We start from the raw sequence: 16,476 nt of genomic DNA, 5'->3' as shown, positions 1-16,476 counted from the left end.
TCCCTGGCTGCCGCCCATGGCAGTGACCTCAGAGGACTGGCCAGCAGGGGCGACGCCCATTACGGCGCACGGCTTCTGAGGGCCGCCACGTCACCCTAGGGCGGAGGGGGGCTGTGGGGTACTGTGTGTGGGGGGGCTCAGCGTGTGTGTCCCCCTCCCCTATTTCCACCTTCCCTCGGCCAGCCCCGCCCGTCCCAGGCCCCACCCTGCCCGGCGCTGCCAGTTCCGGCCTCCCCCTCCCCCTCCCCCCTCCCGCGCGCTCCCAGCTGTGCTCCCGGAGGCCCCGGCAGCGGTCCAGGTGTCCAGGTAGGAGGTGGAGCGGGGCTCCAGGCCACCCCCCTCAGCTGTCTCAACCTCCCCCCCACCACGACCCTGTTGTCGCCTTCGAGCCTGCACGGGTGCGGGACTTACTATCCCCCCCACGTTCCCAAGCGCGCCGGGTCCCATGCGCCCCCCGCCCCGACCCCCTGCGCAGGCCCCCATGCAGGGTCCAGGGCCTTCCGGGCTCGGGTGGGAGGGCGCTTGGGCGGGGCTGCTCCGGGTTCCCTGCCAGTGTTTGGGGTCTTCCCTGCGGACTGCACACTACTTCCCAGGAACCTGCTTTGGTGGAGTCTTCGACCCTGCGCCAGCGGTGTGCTCACAAATTACCGCCCCCAGCCCCCCGTGGACCCCTTCAGCCACCCCACCCCCCCCGGCTCCCAACAACCCCACAGGCCCCAATGCACTCCTTTCTCTCCCCCCCAAATCCCGTGAACTTTTATGCAGCCCCCTCCCCGGCCCTCCCTGCACCACCGCGGTCTCTTCAAGCACCCTCGGGACCCTTGGGGCTGGGGGGAGGGGCTGCCGGGCCTCCCCGCCAATTCCCTGCAAGCTGCACCCCACCCCATGTCTGGTGACCCCAAGCCCCTTGAGGAGGGTGCAGGGCTGGCGCCTGAGAATCTGCATCCCCGACAACCAGGAATCTCTGGCCTGAAACTTCCAGAACCGGGGCGTGGGGGTAGGGGGGTCAACTTGGGGAGGGGCTAGTTTAACTTAATCATTTATTTTCCCTTCTCTTAATGCAAAAATTGGGGGACTGAGTCCTCCCCCTGGAGGCGGAGCCCGGCCCACCCCTCGCCCCCCAGGGCTGTGCAGTCTGAGAAGTTGCAGAGACGGTCCTTTCCGGATGCCTGGGGGCAGGCCGCAGGAGCACCCCAGGGTGCTGAGACCTCTCGGTCACTCGGGTGCACTGAGGGTTTGGAGGCTGCAGAGTCTGTGGCGGGAGCCGAGGCCACACCCCACTTTACACTGCTCATTGGAGTCAAACCCCAGTTGCGTCCAGTGCGTGCTCAGGCCTGCGGTAGAGTTTGCGGAGGCCTTCAGCAGCCATTCAGACACAGTTGACTTTGACGGGGTTTGGGACACTTAACCCAGCTGTCTGCTGTTTTCTCAGGACCCAGTGCCATCTGCCATCCCATGAAAAATGGGTCAATTAAGCCTTATGAAAAATATGTCTTTGCTCTGTCCATCCCCATGCCAGGATATCTGGGATCAGGGAAACTCGCTCCTGATCTTGTCGATTCAATTATAAGGAGGTAATAGAAGCTCCAGCTTCTCTTTCTGTCCCTTTGTCTTCTCTATGGCTCATGGGAACGCTCCCTCACATTTAACAGTCAATATTGTGTGTGTACATAGCTATCTGTCTTATCTATCTACATCGATGTTTATTTCTTTTAAAATATTTTATATATTTTAACTTTTATTGATTTATTTTTATTTGACGGAAATGGAGAAGAAAGAAGGGATAGATGGGGGTAGACACTTACAGCACTGCTTCACCACTCATGAAGCTTCCCCTCTGCAGTTGGGGCTTGAACTCGGGTCTTTGAGAATTGTAAAATGTGCGCTAAACCAGGCATGCCACCACCTGGCTTCCTTAATTTTATATATTTTAATAAGTTTTTATTATTATTTACTTATTTTACCAGAGCACTGCTCAACTCTGGCTTATGGTAGTGTAGGGGATTGAACCTGGGACACTGGAGCCTCAGGCATGAGAATCTCTTTGCATAACCATTATGTTATCTACCCCCACCCAATTTCATATAGTTTTTATTGATTCAGTAGATTACAAGATCACAAGATAATAGGGGTATAATTCCACACTACTCCCACATCAAAGTTCTTTTTTTTTTAGATTTATTTATTTATTCCCTTTTGTTGCCCTTGTTTTATTGTTGTAGTTATTGTTGTTGTTGTTGTTGTTGGATAGGACAGAGAAATGGAGAGAGGAGGGGAAGACAGAGAGGAGGAGAAAAAGACAGACACCTGCAGACCTGCTTCACCACCTGTGAAGCGACTCCCCTGCAGGTGGGGAGCCAGGGTTCCAACCGGGATCCTTATGCCGGTCCTTGTGTTTTGCGCCCCCTGTGCTTAACCTGCTGCGCTATCGCCCGATTCCCCACATCAAAGTTCTATACCCCTTCCCAACCACCGTAGTTCCTCCAAAATCTTAGTCACGGGTTGGCAATATACATATATATTTCTTTTTTCGAGTTCAAGGTTTTTCAAATCTCCATATTCCACTTACGAGTAAAAACATCCCAGAGTCATCCTTCCTTTTTCCTCTTCTTCTCATGTAAGTGAATCGGCGCCGAGTCCATCCTGTTTCCACCTGGAAATATCCAACATATCCCTGTAATAATTGAGGAGAAGCATGGGAGCTGCTTCCATGAGTAAATAAAGGTCCTGTGAGTTTTAACTATCAAGAGAGGGAATCAGTGAGGGGTCAGTCTTGGTGGTATCCCTCTCCTTCATAGTGTATAGAAACATGAATGGCGTTTACGCTTGAGCAGTGACAGTAAAATGAACTGTTCTGAGGAACAACATATACTAGGAGTCTGGGGACTTCTGTTTGTCAGTGGCTGTTCTAAGCATTCTATATGTCGGAACACATGTAACCCTCAAGACAGGTCTGTGAAGTAGGAATGAGTATCTCCGCCATTTTGTAGGTGACAAACAGCATGTGACAAAACTGGCCTTCAGCTGGGTAGGGCTGAGTGCACCTGTTACTATGTGCAAGGGACCCAGGTTCAAGCTCCCAGTCCTCACCTGTAGAGAAAAAGTTTCACAAGTAATGAAGCAGTGCTGCAGGTGTCTCTGTCTCTCTGTCACTCTATCTCCCTCTTGCCTCTTGATATCCCTCTCTTCCTGTCCAAATAAATAAAATAAATATTAAATAAATAAAAATTAATGAATAGGGGCTGGGTGGTGGCCTACCTGATTGAGCACACATGTTACAATGTGCAGGGACCCAGGTTCAATCTCCTGGTCCCCACCTCCAGGGGGGAAGCTTCATGAGCGGTGAAGCAGTGTTGCAGGTGTCTCTGTCTCCCTATCACCACCTTCCCTCTCGATTTCTGGCTGTCTCTGGCCAATAAATAAAAATAATAAAAAAATTAAAGAATAAAGCTGGGTTCTTTTATTTTTTAAGGACTAATTATTTTTCCTTCTTTCTTTTTCTTCTTCTTCTTCTTTTTTTTTTTTTTTGAGTGAGAAAGGATATGAGAACACTACTCAGATTTGGCTGATGGTGGTTCTCAGGATTGAATCTGCAACTTCAGAGCCTCAGGCATGAAAGTCTTTTGCAAAACCACTGTACTGTCTCCCCTACCCAAAGCTGGAGTTCTTCTGGTTCTCTGAGCTTAGAGTTTTGGCATTCTGCTTCACCAGGAAAACTTAACCTGCAATTCTACTCTTCTACCAAATGAAACTAATCACAGGTTTCTCAAAAAATTTATTTTACTTTATTTTTTGCTACTAGGGTGCCTGCATGACTCCACTGATCCTGGGAGCCTTATTCCCCCTTAGATGTAGAGTAGGAGAGGGAGAGTGGGGTGGGGAGGAGGCAGAGAGGAAGAAGAGACTGGAGCGCTGCTCTGTCACTCCTCAAGCGTCTCCCCTCCTACTATTACTCTTATGTAGTAGCCGGGGGCTTGAACCCAGCCCCTCACCCATGGGTGTGTGCTCTACCTGGTTAGCCACCTAGCTGCCCCCCACCCTCCCATTTCCCACATTTTACATTCTTGTCTTTTTAAAATTTTTTACTGTATTTTTAAAAGTTTCTTTCTTTTTTATTATCTTTATTTACTTATTGGATACAGACAGCCAGAAATTGACAGGGAAGAGAATGACAGAGAGGAGAGGGACAGAGAGACACCTGCAGCACTGCTTCATCACTTGTAAAGCTTTTCCCTTGCAGGTGGGGACCAGGGGCTTGAACCCAGGTCCTTGTGCATTGTAATGTGTGCACTCAACCAGGTGCACCATCACCCGGCCCCTCTTTTCCTATTCCTTACAGATTGGATGTAATTGCGATTACTTGTTGAAAAACAACTTCCTTGTTTCTCACAAGTTCTTATAGTGGAAGGCAATTCTGTCCAGGGATAGGCCAGGCGCCTGAGGACCTTCTACAGGGTCACCGAAGCTCCCGCTGTGCAGTGGGGACCGGCTCAAGCCTGGGTTGTGCACATGGCAGAGCGGCTCCCAAGTGTTCAGGCTGAGTTCCTGGCGGATGGAGCACTGTGGTGGGCCTGGGGGCCTTCTTGATCCCAGACTTCTTCCCCAGTTGCTGCTGAGGCATGAGGCCCTGGGTGTTCTGTTGGATGAAGAGGATGTTTTATTCTGCACTGGATTTGGGGAGGGAGAGTCTCTCCTTAGGAATTGGGAAACTTGTGAGAGCCTCTGACGCACACAAGAAAATCAGCCAAGAGCAATATGGAAAGAAAAATAACTTCATGTAATTGGCTTTCTTGTGGAGAGACTTCTGAGAGCAGGGGCTGACAGACTTGCTATTCAGAGCAGGGAAACCAGAGTCAATATTTAACAGGGCAATTTAGGCATCCACATTCGATCTTTTGAGGAAAGGGAGGAAGGAACAAACGTGGAGAAAAGAAGACAATGAAATGAGAGAAAAGAAGGCAATGAAATGAGAGACAGACACAACAGCCCAGAGGGGAAGGAAGAGGAAGTGGGAGCTGGAGGTAGAAGGCAGGTGCTGACACCATTGTCAGGTCTTTATTAAAGTCTAAAGTTCAGTGTGTGACCTTTCTTAGTTTTTATTTATTTATTTTGGGGGGGACTAATGGTTTATAGTTGACAGTAAAATATAGTAGTCTGTACGTGTGTAACATTTCTCAGTTTTCCACATAAACTCAGTTTTCTGATTATAAGCTGCCCCCCCACCCCGTCCTCCTCTGCCATCATATTCTAGGACCTGAACACTGCCCCCCAGTGAACACTGCCCCCAGTGAACACTGTCCCCCAGTGAACACTGCCCCCCAGTGAACACTGCCCCCAGTGAACACTGCCCCCCAGTGAACACTGCCCCCAGTGAACACTGCCCCCCAGTGAACACTGCCCCCAGTGAACACTGCCCCCAGTGAATACTGCCCCCAGTGAACACTGCCCCCCCAGTGAACACTGCCCCCCCAGTGAACACTGCCCCCAGTGAGCACTGCCCCCCAGTGGACACTGCCCCCAGTGAACACTGCCCCCCCCAGTGAACACTGCCCCCAGTGAACACTGCCCCCCAGTGGACACTGCCCCCAGTGAACACTGCCCCCCCCAGTGAACACTGCCCCCAGTGAACACTGCCCCCCAGTGAACACTGCCCCCAGTGAACACTGCCCCCCAGTGAGCACTGCCTCCCACCCCAGAGTCTTTTACTTTGGTGCAATACACCAGCTCCAGTCCAAGTTCTGCTTTGTTTTTCCTTTGGTTCTTATTCTTCAACTTCTGTCTATGAGTGGGATCATCCCATATTCATCCTCCTCTTTGTGGCGTAATTTCACTTAACACGATTCCTTCAAGCTCCATCCATGATGAGGTGAAGAAGTTGAATTCACCATTTTTTATAGCTGAGTAGTATTTCATTTTATTTTTTTATTGCCACCAGGATAATTGTTGGGTCTCAGTGCCTGTATGAAAAATCCATTGCTCCTAGAACTATTTTTAATATTATTTTTATTTGATATAACAAAGAGAAATTGAGAGGAAAGGGGAGATAAAATGGGTGAGAAAAAAAAAAAGAGAGAGAAAAGGGAGAAAGACAGAGAGACATCTGTAGCCCTACTCAAATGCTTATGCAGCTTTCCCCCTGCAGGCAGGGATGGGGCTTTGAACTTAGATCCTTGCATATGGTAATGTGTTTGTTAACCGGATGTGCCACCACCTGGCTCTTTAGTGTGTGTGACCTCTTACAGTGCTATTTGGAATTGTTGCATGGATGGTTCAGTGGTAGAATTCCTGCCTGCCATGTGGAAGGCCCTGGCTACAATACTCTTTGGTATGGTAAACAATGCTTTTACTTTGGTTTACCTTAAGGTGACCTTAAGTCTGCTTAAAAACCATAGCTGACTTCCCTGGACAGATGATCTCACCAATGTACTCTGGAACTCCACTTCTCCAGAGCTCTACCCCACTAGAGAAAGATAGAAACAGGCTGTGAGTATGGATTGACTTGCCAACACCCAGGCCCAACAGAGAAGCAATTATAGAAGCCAAACCTCCCATCTTCTGCACCCCATAATGAATATTGGTCCATGTGTTATGGGGCAAAGGGGAGGCCAGCGTTCGTTCCCCTAGCATTAAAAAGTTCATCATGCAGTATCTCAACAAAGAATTGAGGAGAAAGCATGATTTTTCAGGTACTTTAAACTTTATTCGGAGAAAATTGAGAACATTTACATGTTAGGGCATGAGAGAGAGAGAGGAGAGAGGGAGAGAGAGAAACAGAGAAAAAGAGAGAGAGAGAGAGAGAGAAACAGAGAGAGAGCAAGTGCCCAGGTTCTTGCTTTTAAAGCCCAAGCCCTGCCTCCACCTTTCCAAGCCACACCTGTAACCACGCCTCTTTTCTGGGTGGCTCTACTGTCCCCTTCAGGTACTCCTTGTCCCTAACACATGCACCCAGAGGGATAAAGAATAGGAAAGCTCCCAAGGGAGGGGGATGGGGGATGGGACTCTGGTGGTGGGAATTGTGTGGAATTGTACTCCTCTTTTCCTATGGTCTTGCTGATCATTATTAAATAAATAATAAAAAAAATAGCCAATCAGTGCAGCATGGGAAGAAGATACCAGGAAACTCCCACACCTGTGGTTTGGGGATGTTTTTATGTACCTGGCTTTTGTGTGAGGGACATTTATAGAAAACACCAACTGTGACTTGCAATTGATTTTTCAGCTGTCTTCTGTACCGACAAGTTAAGTCGGACAGGGTAAGTCCGTGAGGCCCCAGACTACACTTTCTGTGGTGCCTCTGGCAGGTTATAATTGACATACGCTGAGTGAACAGGTACATTGAATGAAAGAAGCAAGGTGCTGCTATTTGTTTACTCACAATACGTAGTAGCTTCCAGAAAAGATGGATTTTGTGGTTGGCTTTCATTTATTTGTTCTTCTGTGCTGTTTAATAATTGCTTTTGTAAATAAATTTGCGACTTGAAGGTGTGTGGAAAATCTGGATTAGCGGTTGTACCCACCTTGTTTGCCCCACCCCCCATACAGGATTCTCTTAACCCTAGTTTTAATAAAGGGGTCATCTGAAAAAAGGAGATTGACTTAAATAGCAGTGGATTGGAATGGTTCTTCCAAGATTCAAAGCAGAATCCACATATATAGGGGAGTGATGGTATATATGTTATAATGTAACACACACATATATATTTGTTTTAATATTTTTTCAATTTATTTTTACCAGAGCCCTCCTTAGCTCTGGCTTATCCTGGTGCTGGGGACTGAACCTGGAACATTGTAGTCTCAGGCATGAAAGTATTTTTGCATAGCCGTTATGCTATCTTCCTTGCCCGTGTGCATATATTTATTGGGCTGTCAGAAAAATCATATGTTTTCTCCATTTTTTCTTTTATTTTTAAGTTTTCAGTATACAGTCTTTCACTTCTTTTTTTAAATTATCTTCATTTTATTTATTGGATAGAGACAGCCAGAATTCTAGAGGGAAGGGGGTGATAGAGAGGAGAGAGACAGACACCTGCAGCATTGCTTCACTACTCGCAAAGCTTTCCCCTCTGCAGGTGGGGACTGGGGACTCGAGCCCAGGCCCTTGCATATTATAACAAGTGTGCTCAAGCAGGTGTGCCACCACCCAGTCCCTATTTTCTATGAAAAATATATCATGACTATTCCAACATCCCAGTAGATATGTAATGTCTCAGAGTGGGAAATTTGATAAAAAGGACTAAGAATAGGAACAGAAAGATGAAGCTTATTGGTTTTCATTTTCTTTTACATTACATTAAAGCTAAGGTAGGGGAGAGAATAGTATTCGGGATAAAGTATTTCTTTGGTGCTAACACCGTTGTGTCAATAAGATTTCAAAAAAAAAAAAAGAGAAGTCCATATAGATTCCTGTTATACTGTAGGGAAAATGACAACAATAAAGTACCCACTAGATAATGTAAATGGTAAACATTTGAAAACGAGGAACATGGAGCAAAACTCTAACCCTACCCCCAAATCCCAAGCTGCCGCCATCTTGGTTGGAATAACAGGTCAGTTTCTTTCTAGGCCACACCTCTACCTGCTACCACTCCCATTTCCTCATGAAATACCTATTTCCTTCCCCTCATAGATTGGGAAATATATGTGCTTGGGGAATATGTGTTCTGGTGTGGTGCAGCACTGTCTGTATCCCCCAGGTCCTTCCGGTTCATTTCCTGACCTTAACAGTTTCCTCTACCCTTCTTTCAGCTTACCACTTTGCCTTTAGCTTCTATCTGTTTGTATTCCCTTTTACTATATGTACCTTCCTCCTTGCCAGATACTGCATTCTTTAAAGCCATGATTTCTATTATAACTTCTTTACTACTTTCTCTGACTTTTTATCATGGCTTTGAAGTTCTCTCCTGGAGGTTTATATACCTCTGCTGAATTTGATGTATGGGTAATACATGTGTGTAGAGCCTTAGCCAGATGCCAGGACCCTAAGATCAGTCAATTTCTTCAGTTAACCTGAAGAAATTTAGAAGGACACTCCCAGATATCCCATGATGGGAGAGTGTCAGGTGTGCAACCCTGATCAGAACTTCGTCAGATTATTTACTGGTAAAAACATGCATCACGTGAAAAAAGAATGAGGAAGATGAAAGATGTTTGTAGTTAAACATACTTCAGGAAGTCATCAAGGCACAAATGACTTTCAGGGTGGGGGAGACATCAAGAATGTGTTAAACCTTAATTACAGTCTTCCTTTTCTGAATGTCATGACATCAGGTGCACCTCTTTGATGTCCCAAGAAATATTTGTTTGTTCTCAGGTCACTCACTATCCACTACCCCCAAAATCTTCAGGGAAGGAGCCAAATATCAGACTTACAGATATTTGCATTTTGCATTATCTCTAGGCTTGTGAGTTGGTAATTAACTCTTGACACACCTTTGTCTTAGTAGGGAGTTGTGTGTGACAAAGGAGTGCATGAAGCCTTTCTTATGTGCCCCCCCCCCCCCCCCCCGTGGTATTTTTAGGCAAAGGAATGTACTTGATAATACACAGTCAGCCATGTTTTGTAAACAAGGAGGTGTAGATAAAATCAATAGCATTTCCAAAAACAAAAATCAAGAATTCTGGGATCTGGAAACTTCTTCAATATTGGTGTTTTCTTCAAGTTGCTGACTTGGTTTAAAAAGGCAGATAACTCCTTCTGTCTTCTCATTATGTTTGATATTCTGTAAGGATATGGATCAGGTATCTGTGTTGAAGTGAGTTTAGGCAGTGGTCTGGGGTCCACACTTGGAAATGGTCATATGCCGAAGAAGAGCCAATCTGAGCAAGTGACCAGAAGTTTGAGGTTGCAGGTGCCTTGCAGGTGAGCAAGAAACAGAATCTGGCAGGTGTGGAGCAGGCATGGGTATCCTCCTCCCAGAGGCTACCCTCAAGGTGGTAGGTTAAGAAGCCTGAACTCCAGTATGGAGTCCCTGCTGCCAACATCAGGAAGACTGATGTTGACAAGCCCACCTGGTTTATTGCCTTCAGTTCTCCATTGTTGCAATGTTATAGGCAAACAACTAGTAGGATTGCTGTGCTGGTATGTCACCTGTCTCTCTGTTCCTTAGATGAAACCTTGTATCTTAGAAGTCTTTTCTTGGTTATGGCTTGTTGCTGTGCTGTGGGACTTTTACGTTTATTTATGTAACAAATTTTCGGGGCTAGGTGGTGGTGCACCTGGTTGAGCATACATGTTACCGTGCTCAAGGGCCCAGGTTCGAGTCCCCGGTCCTGCACAAGTGTTGAAGCAGTGCTGCAGGTGTCTCTCTGTCTGTCTTCCTATCACCCCCTTCCCTCTCAATTTCTGACTGTCTCAATCCAACAAATAAAGATAAAAAATTAAAAAAAAATTCATATGGGGGGATTAATGGTTTATAGTCAACAGTAAATACAGTTGTTGGTACATATGTAAAATTTCTCAGTTCTCTGCAAAACACTCTAACCCCTCCACCATACGTGCCCTCCCCCCTACCCCGGACCGGAAGCCCCTCCCCCACCACCTTTCAGAGTCCTTTACTTTGATACAATACACCAACATTTTTGAAATTTTTTGTTGAGAAGGGTTTTGCTGTATCTCCAATGCCTGGATGCTGATCTTTTGGCTCTTGCTGAAGAGGCTTATTTGAGATGCAAGTTTGCTTTACTGTGGATTTTCCCTTTATGGTTGTAGCTTTGCTGTTGTTGCTGGAGGAAAATCTGGATCCTCTCTAGCCAACCATCTTGGTCCTGTCTACTAGCTTAAAAAAAAAAGGTTTTCTGTATCCCTGTGCAGAACATAGTATTTATTTAATTCAATAGGAGAACCAGAGCATTCAACAGAAGAGCATGAGCATGAGCATGAGTTACTGTGTTTTACCAAAGGGTATGTGTATTGAGGTATAGTTTTAAGATGTACTAAGATTTAACAAGACAGGGGTTCATTGTCAAGGTAAGAAGAGTTACCATTGTCAAGGTAACTCATGTCGTGTTGGCAAAACAGCCAGCCTGTTACGTTCCTCACATTAAGTCAGAGGAGGGCATCACTGGCAGCATCGGCTTTATTTATGGCTAACACATACCCAAGTGAATCACAGAGGAATGTCAGCTCCATAGCTAGACCAACAGTTTTTACACCTTTTTCTTTTTCAATGTGATTACTGTTCCCCATCTCTGTTCCCAAGAATCTCTTTTCTGAATGAGCTCTTCTGTGAACCACCTAAACACCAAGCCATCCTTTCCAATGATTCTTGAGCAGGAACAGGGAGCCAGCGGATGCCTCTTACCACCCTGTCCTGTCCACTCCCTACCACCAGCTACCCATCAGATGCTGGGACTGTGGGGCTGCTCAGTGCAGGTGAGGAGGTGTCACCATAACCTTGCCACAGGCAAGAAAAACCAAGATCCAGCAAGAGTTTTTACTCTTTACCAGCAGTGAACTTGTCTTACAGAAATGTCTGCCAGCGTGTGCTAGAATTGACTGGTGCTACTGTATTTTAAACCTGCAGGAGTCTGAGGAACCTTTTTTAAAGCATACCACCATTAAAGGTTATATAAAGTTTATATGTGAAACTTCCATTAAAAATATTTTTATTATCTTTATTTATTGTATAGAGACAGCCAGAATTTGAGAGGGTAGGGGGAGAGAGAGAGGGAGAGAGACAGAGAGACACCAGCAGCCCTGCTTCACCACTTGCAAAGCTTTCCCCCCACAGGGGAGCTTGAACCTGGGTTCTTGTGCATTGTAACATGTGCACTCAACCAGGTGCACCACCACCAGGCCCCTGTGAAACTTCCATTATATATAGAGAGAAGTTGGTGAACCAGAAAGATCTCAAGACCTTCTCCCCATAAGAACATAGCAAGTGGGGGTGGGGAGCACAGGACTCAGGACCCCAAGGAATTCTGGTATAACAGGGGTCATGCTGGGGGCTTGGGGCTGCAGTACTGGACAGAAAGTGCTGTGCATGGAAGTCTGGAGGAAGTGGTAGGGACAGAGGAGCTGGAACCTGACCACTGTGGTCCCTGCTGGGAGCAGTTCAGCCTACTTTGTTCATTCACACTACAGTTCTCCTAGTCTCTCTACACAAAGTTATGCTTATGTCAACCTTGCCACCCTTCCTCTCCCTAAAAAACACACAAAAAGTCAAAGACTGCAGGATCTGAGGGATGCAGGGTTAGAAAGGCATCTGACACTTTCCCACCTTCTTAACATGTTGATACAGTCTTTTATAGTTAGCACGGAGGGGACGGAGAGGATGCAGACTGACTTGAAGCTGAAAGTCTGTATGGGAAAGGGTGATATTTTTTTTTGCTTGCTATGTTGGGCTGTGTTTTCTGTATTCATTATTCATTTTCTCACTGGTCAGAGACCTGATGTTTCTTTCTTTCAGAATTGTCAGAATTGCCTGGTATGTCAGGCAGCTTTTTTTCACTATGATATTGTGACACAATAGAGCTTAAGCTGGCAAGGTTACTGAAAAACTTATGTAACACTCTTGGCGGTTATGTTGAAGAACGTTCAGAAAGCCCAGAGCTACTGTAATGAAATACAGGCTCGGAAATGATAATGTCTCCTGCCTTGCACTCAGTAACACACACACACACACACACACACACACACACACACACACACACACACACACATTTATATTACAGACATATTCGAGGGTTGTCGTTTTGGGGAGAAACAGATGTCTCCAACGTGAAAAGACAGTGCCTCTCTTAAGCCATAAGAGAGTGGATTTTTCACAGCATGAATCTGTCGAGTCAGTGGATTTAGATGTGACCACAGGCTTGCCATGTGAAATTCTATTCCATGGGAATTAAAGTTGGTGGCTTTGTTAAAGGCACTTATTGCAGACTGTGAAAACTTTTCTCTTATTCTTTTGCCAAAACGTAGCTGCCTGGAGGACTAGAGTTGTGCTTTAACTGTGACTGTCTGCTGTAATCCTCTTAAGTATTCAGTGTGCCCTCATGCACATAGCAGTGAAATCAAGCTTAACTGTTCCTGATAACATAGCAGCATCAGTGTGGAAGTATTCAGCTAAGGGAAGAGGAAAACTATGCAAACAGTTCTTTTATCACTTAGTGTGTGTAGTTACAAGTATTAGAGATACCCTGATACCGAGTTTCTTCACATCTAAAAGCAGACCAGCAGTAGGTGGTCAAGATGGCTTGATCACTGTTCAAACATCTAGTTCTTCTGTTCTTCCCGTATCTCTGGTTTGACATCTCCAGCATATGGCCTGTCTCCAATATGGCTGCCTGAGCTTCAAACACTGTTTTGCCATTATTGATAGAGAATGAAGGTGGAAGGGCACGCATCTCCCCAAGCCCTGTGTCAGAACTCCAATACTGTTAACATCCTTTTTGTTAGAGTCAAATGCCTATATGCAGGCATTGTGCTTAATCTATTTCATATCTCCAAATTATTACATAAATTTTATGTTTTTTTTAATTTTATTTAATTTAATGAGTAAGGTGCAGGGAGAAACACACACACACACACACACACGCAGACACACACACACACACACACACACACAGAAAGAGGAGGTGGAGTAGTGCTTGGTTCTGGTTTATAGTGGTGCTGGGGATTGAACCTGAGACCTCAGAGCCTTAGGCAATAAAGCCTTTTTGCATCACCATTATACTATCTCCCCAACCCTTACTTTCCTGTCTTGAAGAAAATAACCTACCGCCTTTTGTTTGCTCGGTCATTATTACAAGAGATTGGAAAGAAAGCAGTGTGGGAGAATTTCTTGTTTATCTTTCTGGATCTTTCTGTGCTAAGCGATATTTCTCTGTGTCTTCTCAGCAAAAATAATGGTGCCATCATGAGTCAGGGTCTTAATGTAAAGAAGGGACAGTAGTGCCAGAGATTAAGTGACCTTTTATCAAGAATTGGCTTATTCTGTTATGGGAATGGCTCGGTGTGTTTGGAATCTGTTAAGTTTTGAAATTCAGGCAGCTAGAAGGAGAATATAATAAGTAGTCTTGAATCTCAAGATCAGGATTCAAAGCTTGGCATCCAAGTTTAGGAAAGTCATAAGTCTTCTTTTAATGGACTTTCAATTACCCTTTTATTTTTATGTATTTTTTATTACTATTTATTGCAGAGCTTGGGCTTCATGCCTGTTTCATTTAGCCACTCACAGGCCCCCTTTCCACTCAGAGACAAGGAAGAGAGGCACACAGTACAAACTTCCCCAGCACCTTGGCCCCCCTCTCCTGGGAGCTGTCTCTCCACTGCCTGAGTCATTCTTCCTTTTCCATAGGTGGTTTCACATGAACAGAGTCAACTAACAGTGACATCAATGTGTAGAGCTGGGGGATGTGGACTCCACGTATACAGAGGAGCAACTGTTTAAGCTGTCCCAGAATTTGAATTTTCAGCCTCTGTGGCTGGGTAGCCATAACTCTGGCATCTTGAGTGACAACTATGATCACACCAATCCCCGTCAGTATAGGCTGCCTTTTGATGAGTGAAAAGTCAGCTGTTTAGGTCTCTTAATTCTATCTGTAAAATCCCTTCAGAGTAATACCAGGTTAGGACCTGACTGAACAACTGTGAAAGGGATGTATGCTGCTTCTTTCCTCCCTCCCTCCCTCCCTTCCTTTCTTTCTTTCTTTTTTTTCCTCCAGGGTTATTGCTGGGCTTGGTGCCTGCACCATGAATCCACCGCACCTGGAGGCCATTTTTCCCCCTTTTGTTGCCCTTGTTGTTGTAGCCTCGTTGTGGTTATTATTATTGCCATTGTTGATGTTGTTCGTTGTTGGATAGGACAGAGAGAAATGGAGAGAGGAGGGGAAGACAGAGAGGGGGAGAGAAAGACACCTGCAGACCTGCTTCACCGCCTGTGAAGGGACTACCCTGCAGGTGGGGAGCCGGGGGCTCGAACCGGGATCCCTACGCCGGTCCTTGCGCTTTGCGCCACATGCGCTTAACCCACTGCACCACCGCCCGCCCCCGCTTCCTTTCTTTTTTCATTCACTCAATCAGTTCATTGACAAAATGACTTGGAAATGACTAGGTATGTGTAAATGGCTGCATATTTCATGGGCAGTTTTTTAAAAATAATTTTTTAATCAGTGATTTAGTATTGGCTTACAAAGTTACAAGAGAACAGGAGTACGATTCCCTACGGTTCTCACCACCAGAGTTCTGTGTCCCCATTCCCTCCATTGAAAACTGCAGTGGTTCTCCTAAGGTCATAGATAAGGGTTGACTATTATTTCTATAACTGCCTGTCTGTCTGTATATATATGAGGCCATTTTTCCTTTGGTCCCACCTACACACATTACTACTTGCGAGTGTCTTTTCTTATTTTCCTCTTCTCTCTTAGGGTCCTGATGGAATTGGGTTTCAGAGCCTTCTAGTCACCTTCCCCTAACAAAATTCTTTTTTAGGGTGCAAAAGGTGGGACTTCTGGTTTCTGTAATTGCTTCTCTTCTGTGCATGGACACTGAAAGGTCGATCCATACCCCCAACCTGTTTCTATCTTTCTCTAGTGGGTTAGGGCTCTGGAGAGGTGGGGTTCCAGGACACATTGATGGGGTCATCTGCCCAGGGAAGTTAGGATGGAATCATAGTAGCATCTGCAACTTGGTGTCAGAAAGGCAGTAAGATATAAAGCAGGACAAAAGGTTTAATAAACAGGAGCTAAAAAGTAGGAATAGAAGGTGAGAAAAGGAATTTTAGGCGGTAAGAAACTAGGAAGTCTATTTTAGGTATGTTCCTAGGGGCCCATGACTTTGGTAATTTTTGCTGGAGCTTGACAGTTAACATGGAATGTTGGGCTAAAACTATTGTCTGGGAAAATATAGTCAGAGTTGAGAATAGAAATAGAGAGCTGGATTGAGGAAGAGAGTAGCTCCCAAACTTGAAGAGACTATATAAACACAATTAACTGTTTACTACATCAATCTGACCCAGGACCCATGTATGTTCATGTTTAGCCTGTGTAACCTCCGAGTCCCTGTCAGTCTGAGCTTGCAGTCCACGGTCACAGCTGGGGACATTCTAGGCTGCACTTATTTCAGAACTAGTCTTTCTTGAGTGGCAAAGTAGGCTGACCCAGCCTCCCTTCAGAGCGTACTGCCTCCTTTCTTTACTGCAGCTTTCAGGAGATAATATACCTGGTTGCCAACCCAAACTAGAAACGTAAGACAGGGAATTCTGGGAAACCAAGTTCAGCTGTCACCTACCCTATTAACTGTTACCTGGAGCAGGATAAGGTAAAAACCAGTAACTAGTCACTTCTGATATCCTGGCAGGAGGCGGGCTACTGCAATAATTGGTAGCTAAAGTGATCACCTGGCATTAGTTGCACATTTTAATGATTTTTCTGCTTTCTTTTCCTTTCTATTCTGTGTATTAAGATTTTTTTCATTAGGCAGATGAAGAGTTTGGGAATTCATCAGTCATTGTGAACTCATCTAAAAGTTGCTTTTTAAAA

General features: G+C 45.6%; 1 protein-coding gene across 1 annotated transcript in view; it reads left to right on the top strand.

Annotated features, from left to right (window-relative positions):
• Nucleotides 1–233: 233 nt before the first annotated feature.
• Nucleotides 234–16,476, top strand: part of PLD1 (phospholipase D1) — a 200,588-nt gene continuing 184,345 nt past the window's right edge. Inside the window, exon 1 of the mRNA XM_060171956.1 lies at nt 234–306. The gene's annotated coding sequence lies outside the window, so the exon portion shown is untranslated. The remainder of the gene's footprint in view (nt 307–16,476) is intronic.

Source organism: Erinaceus europaeus, chromosome 14, assembly GCF_950295315.1.
Source record: "Erinaceus europaeus chromosome 14, mEriEur2.1, whole genome shotgun sequence".
NCBI classification, from domain to species: Eukaryota; Metazoa; Chordata; class Mammalia; order Eulipotyphla; family Erinaceidae; genus Erinaceus; species Erinaceus europaeus.
The sequence above is the reverse complement of the archived record's forward strand: the minus strand, read 5'-3'. Positions and strand labels throughout refer to the sequence as shown.